The sequence below is a fragment of the Petaurus breviceps genome, unplaced genomic scaffold (genome assembly GCF_028583685.1).
Source record: "Petaurus breviceps papuanus isolate PSGF00001 unplaced genomic scaffold, PetGlider_PUasm1.0 251965, whole genome shotgun sequence".
In the NCBI taxonomy this organism is placed as follows: Eukaryota; Metazoa; Chordata; class Mammalia; order Diprotodontia; family Petauridae; genus Petaurus; species Petaurus breviceps.
This window is the reverse complement of record NW_027185967.1, coordinates 12,340-23,504: the sequence shown is the minus strand read 5'-3', so window position 1 is coordinate 23,504 and position 11,165 is coordinate 12,340.

Below are 11,165 nucleotides of genomic sequence, written 5' to 3'. Positions count from 1 at the left end.
TCTCTAGAGGCAATTTTTCTTTTTCCCATTCCCCTAAATCGCTTAATTGTGAAATCTTATCCAGCACCTCTGAAAGAGGGTGCCCTATTTCTCCAATTAATAGAGTCAGAATTAGGTACTTATATGCAGGAGGAGCTGTCTTCACTATGATATTTCTATGAGGAACTCCTAGGGGGGTATCATAATATGCATTTGCATCTCCAATCACGATAGCAGTTTTCATGACCTCCTCCTTTAGCTTTCTCATACAGTCTCTAAGTGAGTACCAGGGTCTGTCTCCTCTAGGCCACATAGATTCAGTAGGACATTGCTTTTTGCATCCCTCTGCAGCTAAAGCTAGCAGATTAGTTCTGTTGTTACCTCCTTGCATATGATGATCCCTAAAAGCTTGGTGTACAAAAGGATTCTGACTGATACTTATGAATTTTAAACAGTCCTCATTGTCCAGTGTTATTCCTCCAGTGGCTTCATCAGTGATTCTTACTATCCAAGACACTAAAGACTCCCCCATTCTTTGGGTAAATCTACTCAAAATATCAGTGACCTCCTGTTGAGTGAAAACCTCAATTATCTCCCTGGACTCTGTTTTGCCCTGGTGGTTCTCCTGTCTTCTTCTTCACATGGGGAGAGCTTCTACATTAGAAGACTCCTCATCTAACCTTGCTCCATTCTCCTCACACACATTCTCTTGGAAGCTGTCAGGGCAACTCTGCCCAGCCTGTACAAAAGCTGCATGCACATTCCTCCTTCTAGTTTTTTGCTTCCTTTTAGCTGTATGAACAGTAGTTTGATCCTGGACCACATGAGTTCCTCCAGTTTGCTCTTCTGAATGCTGTGACACAGAAGAATACTCAGGCAAACCAGCTGACTCCCTAGCCATCCGAGCTCTTTCCTCCAGCAGCTTATCCCTACTTTTACACATAAGGCGATAACTTGTTAGCAGCACCCAGCCTCTCCTGCACACTCCTGCCAGTTCTTTGGCTGGTTCTATGGGTATTCCTTGCAAACATCTTTACAAATCTCCAGGAGAACCTGTGCTTTTGGCCCATTCTCTGGCTAGAGAGGAATAAGGCAAATCCTCACATCCTGGAATAGCCATTTCTCCCTCTAAAGCCCACTGCTTCCAAATAGAGGCCTGACATTTTGTGATCCCATCCTGGTCGCCAAATGTATCTTCAATGAAATATTCACAATGCCTACAGAAATTACAGATATGCTGATGTAATTATCCATCACAAAATATATCAGGCTTGCTATATGGGGGAATAAGCTGGAACATTTATTAAAATACCAAAAGACTGAGTCCCAAAACCAGAAAGTTAAAGCCATCAGAGTAGTTATGAAGTTGGCACAGGTAGATAAAGTAGAAAGCACCCACATTCTCAAGCCTTTAAAACAGAACAGGCTACCTCAGGCAAAGGTCCTCCTCTCCCCACTCACAGCAACCACCCAGCGTTCAGGAAGCATGCTCCCAGCAGCTCTGGCCCCTGGCAGTCGTCAGCAGGAGTCCTTAGCAGAAATTCTGGCTGACTCAAAAAGGGGTTCGTGCCTCTGCTGCTGCTGCCTCTCCTGCCTCCGTCGCTGCCACTGCTAGCCACCACAGGAAATCTAGCTTGGCTTCTGCTTCCTCTTGCTCTGCCCCTTCCTGCTACATCAGCAAGTCCAATGGGGCATGGAAGATCTTTAAATCCCATAACCCTTATAGCTAGGTAAGGTAGAGGAGAAGTCCCAAGGGACCAGGGGAATTTTGGGATTGACTTGGGATGAAAATGGGGAATCACCTCCCTATAATTAAGCCAGGGGAAATGGAGATTTGAGCTTGACAGCTTTATAAGGCCATTAAAGGCCAGGGAAAGACCCTCCCACTTAAGGACCTGTGGAGATTTATTGAAAAAGTGAGTGTTCTTTCTGTGGATAGAAGACATGTGCTTAGATAAGCAGAAATGGGGCATAGTTAGGGAACAAATGACAGTTTATTTGTTAAATTGGGAGCCAGCCAGGAAAGAGAGGAGTGAGACACTAATGGAAGAGGGACTCCAGCATTACCCCATTTCTGCCTTTTTTCTATGGAATATATTAATGATATGCTTAACATAAAAAATGACAGTGCCAGGGGTGGCTCGAACCATTTACTGTGATACAGCTGTCTTTGTTGGAAACAGATAAAAAGAAAATGATCAAGTAAATTTTAACCTAGGACCAAGCATAATGTCTGATTTCTGCAAAAGATCTTTAACAATTTCTGAGTGCACTCTTACTGTCATTTTCTCTATCTGCTGTTTTGTCTATGTGTCTCTGTGGGAAAGAGTGTGAGTGAGTCTAACATCCTGTAAGGTTCAATATGCAGCTGGACTTTCCTTGCAATGTTCTTATCTCCTCCCCCCCCCAGGACAGAGAAAGAGAAAAGAAAAATATTTTATTTTATAGATTATATGATGGTTATATTAAGTCACAAAGAAAGAAATATCAGGCATACACTATTTGCATTAAAAAATGTGAACAGAAGTTTTAAGACTTTAAAAGTTTGAAAATCTCCTCTTCTTCATGCCACTCTGGCCAAATGGAGTGAGGAGAAGGTTATAAGAAATAATAAAGGGATTTTTCCCCCTCAGATCAAAGGGGCAAATGAACAAGCATTTCTTGCCTCACTTATTAGAAAAAAGAATTTGTGTATCAGAATGCAACTGTAAGTCAATTGAATTCATGTGAAAAGTAAAAAGTGTCACTCCTAATTTGATCCTAAAGATAAGTCACAATTCATTTTACTATTTGGCATTTAGCCAAATTGAAATATTTTCTAAGATTTGATAAGAAAAGTGAGTTTTTTTGGGTCCTCTAGTAGTGAGATAAAGGAGCAGGTGCCACTTCCCCCAAATCACTTTTGCTTGAGAGGTCAAAGCTATCACTTTCTTTTCTTTTCTTTTTTCTTTTAAAAGCAATTGGGGTTAAGTATCTTGCTCAATGTTACAAGGCCAGTTATTTTGTGTGGGTGTTAAGTATCTGAGCCCGGAACCAATTCCACATCTCCCAACACTGGGACCAGCACTCTTACTCACTGGGCCACCTGGCTTCCCCCAAAGCTATAACTTTCAAATAAGTTTTTTAAGAGTGGACACATAAATAAAGTTCATTGGAGTAAAAGTTGAATCAGCTGAAAACAGTTTACAAAAATTTATTAAAGTCTCTAATTCTAGATAAAAAATAGAGTTCTGAAGAATAATAAGGAATTTGAATTACCCTCCCAATCTGACTAAAGGGAGAAAGCATGATAAATTTATCAAGGACCCCACTAGCAACAACCCTGGGCATTGAAGCACACACCTTTAAGCAAGCAGATGAACCTCTCCATTCAAAACCCCTAAATACACAATCAGGCTCTGTAGCTATGAGGAGAGGAGAAAAATCTCTACACTTGATTGATTAACCCAATTTTCTATCAATAATTTTTGCAAATGATGATTTAGAAATATAACCAATGTCACAATGTCATTGTGTTATTATGGTATTTCTAAATTGTAGTAAAATTCTCTCAATTGAAAAACTGAGGAAACATTCAAAGCCAGAAACAGTGTTAGATAAGCAAATTTTAATATGAATTTTATTGGAACTAAAAAATAAAGAACTTGTTTAAAAACAGTTATGTCACTTACATCTTATATGTTTATATATGCCATATAGAAAATCAGGTATTTATTTATACTTCTACCTGAAGTTAGAGAAGAAGTTACAACTAAAACAATTTGATTATCAGGTATTTGGAACTTGTAAGATTATTGAGTTGTTTTGTTTTAATGCTAAAACTTAAAATTGCTAATCAATTACTGTATGTGGAAAGGAGGAGACTGGTGAAAACTTTATTCGGATTAATTCTACTCATTCAGACCATTCCTCCTGCATGTATGAGATTTGATGAAACAGGGACATCACCCCCAGCCCCTTCCTAAAGTCCATCTCAGTTATTCTTATTTTGTAAAACTGCCAAGGAAACTATCTGTAGACGCAAGGTCATTCAGCCTGAGAAAGGAACTTGTTTTAGTTATGTTGTTCCTAAACGATGAATCTAACTTGCTAAGAAAGTTGCAAAATATTAAAAGGATTTCTAACAATTGAGAAAGAAAAACATTAAATGAAATTCCTTATGTAAGAAAAACCTAGTAAATCTTTATTGTTTATTACAGCTCCATAGGAATAAAATTAACATATAAGTGGATATGAATTGTGATTGGTGAAAAATTGCTACTTAAAATAAAAATCATTTAATATTATATTTAATTCACTTCTTATTTTTTTCTTTCTATAGCAAAATTTCTATGATTAGAATAATTAGTCAGTAAAAGATATGAACTCTTTAGTGTTAGCTTACTGGGAAACCTAATATTTTTAAATCAAGAATTAGAATGTATACAGATATTTTTTACAAACTATTTAGGCTCACTTTATAATATCTCCATTGTTTAGAGGGATCCTAATACTAATATCTTTTATAAGTACTTTGATCAGCTTCTTAATTGTTGCCAATATAAAGATTCTATTACTAACCCTTTTTTTGCCAAAAATCTTTGTGATATTTAAGAATTCTATGATAGTTTGTCAACAAATACCTTGAGAAACTGTGTTACTTATGTTACACCAATTTGGTTTAAATGAATCTCACTCTTAAAAGTTTTGCTTTTGCTTTTAGGATTTCCAAGGCAACTTATAGCTAAGTTAAAATAAAGTAGAACAGATTTTGCTATTTTGATTCCAATGTATTCCATGGCCTAGGCAAGAGTTAAAGGAGTGTCTGAACTTATTATAAGTAAAAGGTTCAATTTCTGAAATATCTCTTTCTTCCAAAGTGAATATAATCAGAGGATAAACAAGCTTTTGTAACAAGCATGTAGGTCTACTATTCAGTTGTAAATTTCTAGTCAGGAACTTCTTTTGTCTATCAGCTTCCTGGAAATGCAAGCTAATTAATTCTAATTATATTAACATTAATTCTAATAATGATAAAGTTATGAATATTCACCTTACTTCTGCCCACTACACATAGCTTTCTGATATGCTATCATTGTTAAATGATTTTTCTTTTCCCTTAATATTGAGTCAGATAAATATTCTGTATACATATGTCAACACATATTGATACTGCTAAACTTAAACACACTCAGAATACAGATCTTTTTAACCATTTTCAGAAGTTACAACCTCTTATGACATAGAGGCCACAACCTATATTGCAGTTCATTCTTCACTTCCTATGTCTCTTTATCTAAATAACGTGACTATTAATAAAAAGTTCAAGTTTCTCCAACTTTTTTCACAAATATTCATAGAACTATAGCTTACTCTTATTTTCATCAAAATGCATATACTCTATTTAATGTATGTTATAGTTTTCTGCTTCTATGGGCATTCTCACACAATTGAATGCTGATAACATTCCTGCCACTAACAAACTTTCTCTGTCCATTTAAAAAATAATATTAATTACAGGCATACCCCTTATAATAAAGATATTACAACCTAGTTGCTAAAATAAAAAGTAGGGGAGCAATTATCTGTATTAGCTACTACTTTATACACACAAATATATTAGCCAAGTAAAAACATTGCTAAAAATGGCTATATGCCGGCAGTAAAACAATGTGAAAGATGCATACTCCCCAAATGAAGGTAATATGGAATTTATTACTGTGGTGGCGAGGCTGTGTTTATATATATTTTCCAGAAGCTGGTGAACTACCAGTGAGGGTGCCAGAAAAGAAATGTCGGGGTGAGTTCTTCGAATCACCCAGAAAGATGAAAAAGCTCCAGCAGCAGCAGAAGAACTCACACACACAGAACATGGGAATAAAAAAAAAGAGGTCTCCTAATGCAACCAAAACAAAAAAAAAAGCCCAAAGACCTGAAACACCTGTTACCCCAGGACTTGTGTTTCTTGCTGTGATCACTCTGCTTTCTATACAAACTGAAGTGGTTCCATCCTGATTTACATTTTGATACACCTGTCCCTATCGCATCACTTGTTTCATATATAACTGTAATTGTGACTACATGTATTTGACCCCCTCAAGCCTTCCTTACTTCTACTAATGTAAATCATTTAGAGATGAAATAAGTCCATACTATATTTTGTTAGAATATACCCTGCTTTAACTGTACTCTCAAACAATGTATTAGTGGTTATGATGTCATACTGTTTATATAACCACTCTCTTTTGGTTTCAGACTTCAGGGGAACCTGCACAAAAGTGGTTTCTGGACTTTTTTAATCATGGGACTAATTGCAATTGTATCTTCTATTCTCCTTCTCCAGTGCACTTATGGATACACCCGTCTATGTGTGACTCCTCTGTATGGAATATTGCTTGCATTCTTTGTACTCTTACTCAATGCATATCTAGTAGGGATTTGTATGATTATTTTGTCTACTATCATTGATAATTTCAACCACTGTGTCTTTGTATTTAGGTGATGAATTAAAGTAGAGACTTTCAGCAAAAATGAGATGCTTTAAAGGAAACTAGAATTTGTGAAAGACAAGCTAGCAGAAACTGAGTTTTGTTGAAGTGTGATTATAGATTTCATCCTATTTGTGTTATATCCATGAAATATAATAGGTCTTATTAAGATTGGCAAACAGTTAAAAATGGTTTGTTGAGGATATTTAGAAATACCTCCATAAGAGTGTATTTGGCACAATTCGACAAATTGATTTCCCATATCAGTGAGGCCTCCCTGGATAAAATTAAGGTGGACAATTTGGCACAACAAATTTAGGGTTCATTTAAAGAGTTAAGTCCTTTGCATTGGCTATATACATATTGCTTTCACCCCTTCTTCCTCTGGTTATATTGTATCTCCTTGCGATTTGCATTGTGAAGTATGTAGTAGGTATTTTTTAAACAAATGCTATATGCCTGGTAAGTGTCCCCACCTTGTTATCCTTTTTCCTGTGATTTGTGAATACTATATAATATGTAACTGAATGGATTTTTGTTTATGGTGATTATCCCCTCGTCTGTTGCCCTCTCATGCAGACGTCCAAAAAATCCTGTGCTTTGCAGGACTCATAAGATTTGGCACTCCATGCCAAAAAGGAAGGGGGACTTGTTGGGCACTGTAGCCCCTCTTTGGGTCTCAGGCAGCCTGTCTGAGTTCAGGTCTGATGTAACAGGATACAGAGCAATCAGTAATATGTGCTGATCTCCTCTGTAGTCAGGGCACCCTAACCTCTAGGAAGTGCTGAGGTGCCCAGATTGGGTGCTGTCACGCAATGTACCCTGTTACCCCGATATTTATCTTGGAGACTATGGGTAAGTGCGCAGGAGTATGCAAACTGTTCTGGACACAGCTTTCATGTTCTCTGATTGGCTCCCCCTACCTTCCCTCATGAGCTGTCCATGACCCCTGCAAGTTCACTTTGTGGATTTAAGGGACGAAGCATGAAGGGGATAGAAAGAATGGAGGGAGAGATGTAACAGCATGCCTGTCCTGCCAATAAAGCTGTGCCTCTTTCCATTTCCACTGACTTGTCTTCTCCTTTATGTGAACATGTAGGACATAGCCAGATTGCACACTGAAGACCTGAGAGAGACAAGACTAAGCTAGAAACCCAAGGATCGTTACAAAGTTCAAGATGTAGTTTTGGTCACTATCCCGTAATGGAGAAGGAGATGTGATGTATCCAAGACTTTTCCATCAGTGGCCAGTTCCTCAATTAATACGCATAGCCAATAGCAAACCAAGCCATTTATCCAAAACTCATAGCCAGCATAAATCAAAGAAAGTATGCATGTGACTATATAGCAGACTATAAACAGAGTGAACTCTCACTTTGGGAACAAAAGAATTCGACTCAACCTAGAGAGGGAGAGAGTCCCAGATCTCATCTAAAGGGAAATTCCCTGAAGTCTCTATTATAGCAAGCTGGGAATAGATATATCATCAAGATTGCTAGTTACTCTGCATAGGTTTCTTCCTAGAATCTTTCTTTCCCTGAAGAGAGGATGGAATGGTGCATCTTCTCTCTCAAAACTAGTACCCCAAAGAGGGCTTTCCTCCAGCTCATCTACTCTCCCCTCCCTTCATAAAGGGACAGGGCATTGAATAATAAATCTTCACTAATGAGAAGAGAACCCCATGCAATTGGCCCTGTGAACCAAAGGTTATAAATGATGTGTACATAACATACATACATATATGCATACATTTATGTATGTATAGATACACACTTATGTGAATATACATACATACACAAAGACGCATATCTCTACTGAGAATACAAATAAATTGAATAGTATTTTATTTGCACATTTTAATATTTTGCACATTTTAACGCTCATTGTTATTATTTCAAATACCCATGAAATATCGCTAACTTTAATATTTTAAGGATGTCATCAGCATGAGTACTTCCTCTGCAAACACAGATCCAAACCTCTATACAAATTAATAAATGGTCTTTGAGAAGTGCAAAGATCCCCTGTAACTAACACATGATAAATCTTTTATAAGTTAGCTATGCTGGTCCTTTAACAAAAGACCTGATATAATAAGCATCTTTAATATTCATATGATTCCCAGATCAAGGTAGAGTATGGTCCCCAAGTGAAATAATGTATATAAAATGCTTTGCATATATTAAATATTTTATGGCTGTTTTATCATTATAGTTATTGTTGTTGGCATTGTTACTCAGTCCCACCACATGTGAAATAGTCTTTTTTTCCCATTATGAATGTTGCTGCTGCATTACCGTGTTATATACACACACACACACACACACACACACACACATATATGTATGCATATACCCTATTATAAAATTACACTTAATTTTCTCAGTGCTATAGGCAACTCGCTAAACATTTGCATTGGTAGATCAATTTTCCTTACCTGGAAATTACACATATTAATAAGACCATAGGTTCAGTACCTTATCCTATGCTACATTTTAAGAAGGCATTTACAAGGAGAGAGTCATTCCATAGTTGTGGAAGATGCAAAAAATGAAAAATAAAAATAAAATCTCCTGCTTAAAAAATAATCCTGTCTGAAATAATACATTCATAAAAACTACATATAATATAGAATATGACAAATGTGTATTTCATTTCTCAAAATTTCTTAGGGCACTTTTCCCCCCAATTTTTTTAGATTAAAATGCTAGAACACAAATAGAGAATAGAAAAAAGAAGCAAAAACATATCATAAACTTAAATATTAGAAATTAAATACAAAGTTTCTTGGGGCACTTTCACCAATGGTAAGTAAATGTCTTAAGAATAAACATTATTTTAGTGTTTTTTCCTTTGTAACCATAGTAGCTGACACAGGGCTTAGCATATTACCACCATGTACATTTTCCCCTCATTTGTTGCATCTTGTTCACTTGTCTCTGTGGATTTCATCCCTCATTTTAACACTTGAGATCTTTACAAAATTCAGATAGGCTGGGGAATCATTAGCACCTTCCCATCATAGATCCCCATGGTCCCTTTTTTGTTTATCAATTAATCTTTCAGAGTCTTATAAAAGGAACAAATAAAATGTCTAGATCTTATTGGCTTAAAATTTGGTGAAGAATTCATTTACCTTTCCAGGATAGATACCATGGTATCTGATATTCTAATAATAGTTATGGTGGTGTCTGCTCCAATTAGATCAATATTTCCTTCCTCCTAAATTTCTAAGATTTAGGAAAATATGTCTTAGTGTTTTCTCCTCCAAGAATCTCAGTCCTAAGACCACATTTCAGTGTAAAAAGAGAAAATGGGCTAGTAAATGTTCTCTCTGATTAGTATGGAACAGGTACAACTGGGAAAGTAATATTACTTTGATGATGGTTTCTACAAATATAAATGTGCATTTGTAAGAGTGCACTTTTAGAAGAAATAGAGATGTGTGGTTTTTTATGTGTCACCAAAGATAAACTGAATGTATCCTACCATTAAGTTAACCTACCAAGACTGCGAAGATTAAGTTGGAAATAAACTATCACGAACACTATCAGAAAAGTAAGTATGGTTGCTATACATCAATTCATTATTTCATTTTTGTCTATGGTATGGAGCAACTTAAGATAATACAGATGTACCCCATAGGTAACAGCAAATTACACTATTCCATAGAGTTATTGTGATAGAATAAAAAAAATGGGGAGCTATGCCAATAGGAAAGAAGAGAGGAAAAGAACCCAGGAGTGTCTTCTTTAAATCTTACCAGGGGGGCAAAACACTTCTCTCAAGTTTTAGTCTTCTAACTATTTAGACTTCTAACTATTTGATACCATCACTGATCCTCTTTGAGAACAACAATCATTCGATACTGTTGGACTCTCTGTCTTTGTCTCTCTCTCTCTGTCTCTGTCTGTCTCTCTGTCTCTTTCTCTTTGTCTGTCTCTCTCTCTCTGTTTCTGTCTGCCTCTGTCTCTGTCTCTCCCTTTCTCCCTCCATTTCATTACTTATCACCTTGGGTTGACTGAGGAAAACAATCCCAGAAATGTCCATTTCTCTTTATGTTTTCTGCTGGAGAGAGAAAAGGAGAATATATTGTTATGCCAATGTTATTCCAGAGATATCTTTCCCACTTTCCTCATCTAATAATACACACACACACACACACACACACACACACACGCACAAACACTTTTTGTTTTCATTTTGCTTTGTTGTTTAGTTTAGAAACAGGATATATGTATACATATATATATATATATATATATATACACACACACACATATTAGCATAAAGGGTATGGGAAGAAGGCAAAAAGGGGGAAGGGAAGGGCTAGACAGCTAAACATTGGAAATATCCATGACTACTGCAAAATATTTCTGATTGAAAGGGAATTACTTTTTTCTTGCTTAGACAGTAGAGAGGGGTTTCTTCCATGACTTTCAATTGAAGGAGAATACATGTCTCTGAAGAACAGACTCACTACATCAGTTCTGTTCATCATAATACTGATTCATTGTCCTTGACCACTATGCCAGCCACATCACCTTCAGCATTGCAAAATCACTGGGATCTTCTCATATTCTCTCTGCATAAAGAAACCAAAGCAAACCAACTCCTCTGCATATGTTCCCAAGATGGGTACACCTGCACTTTGCTGTTTGCCTCCTCCTCCTTCTTCTAATGTCTCTCTCTCTCTCTCTCTTTCTCTCTCTCTCTCTC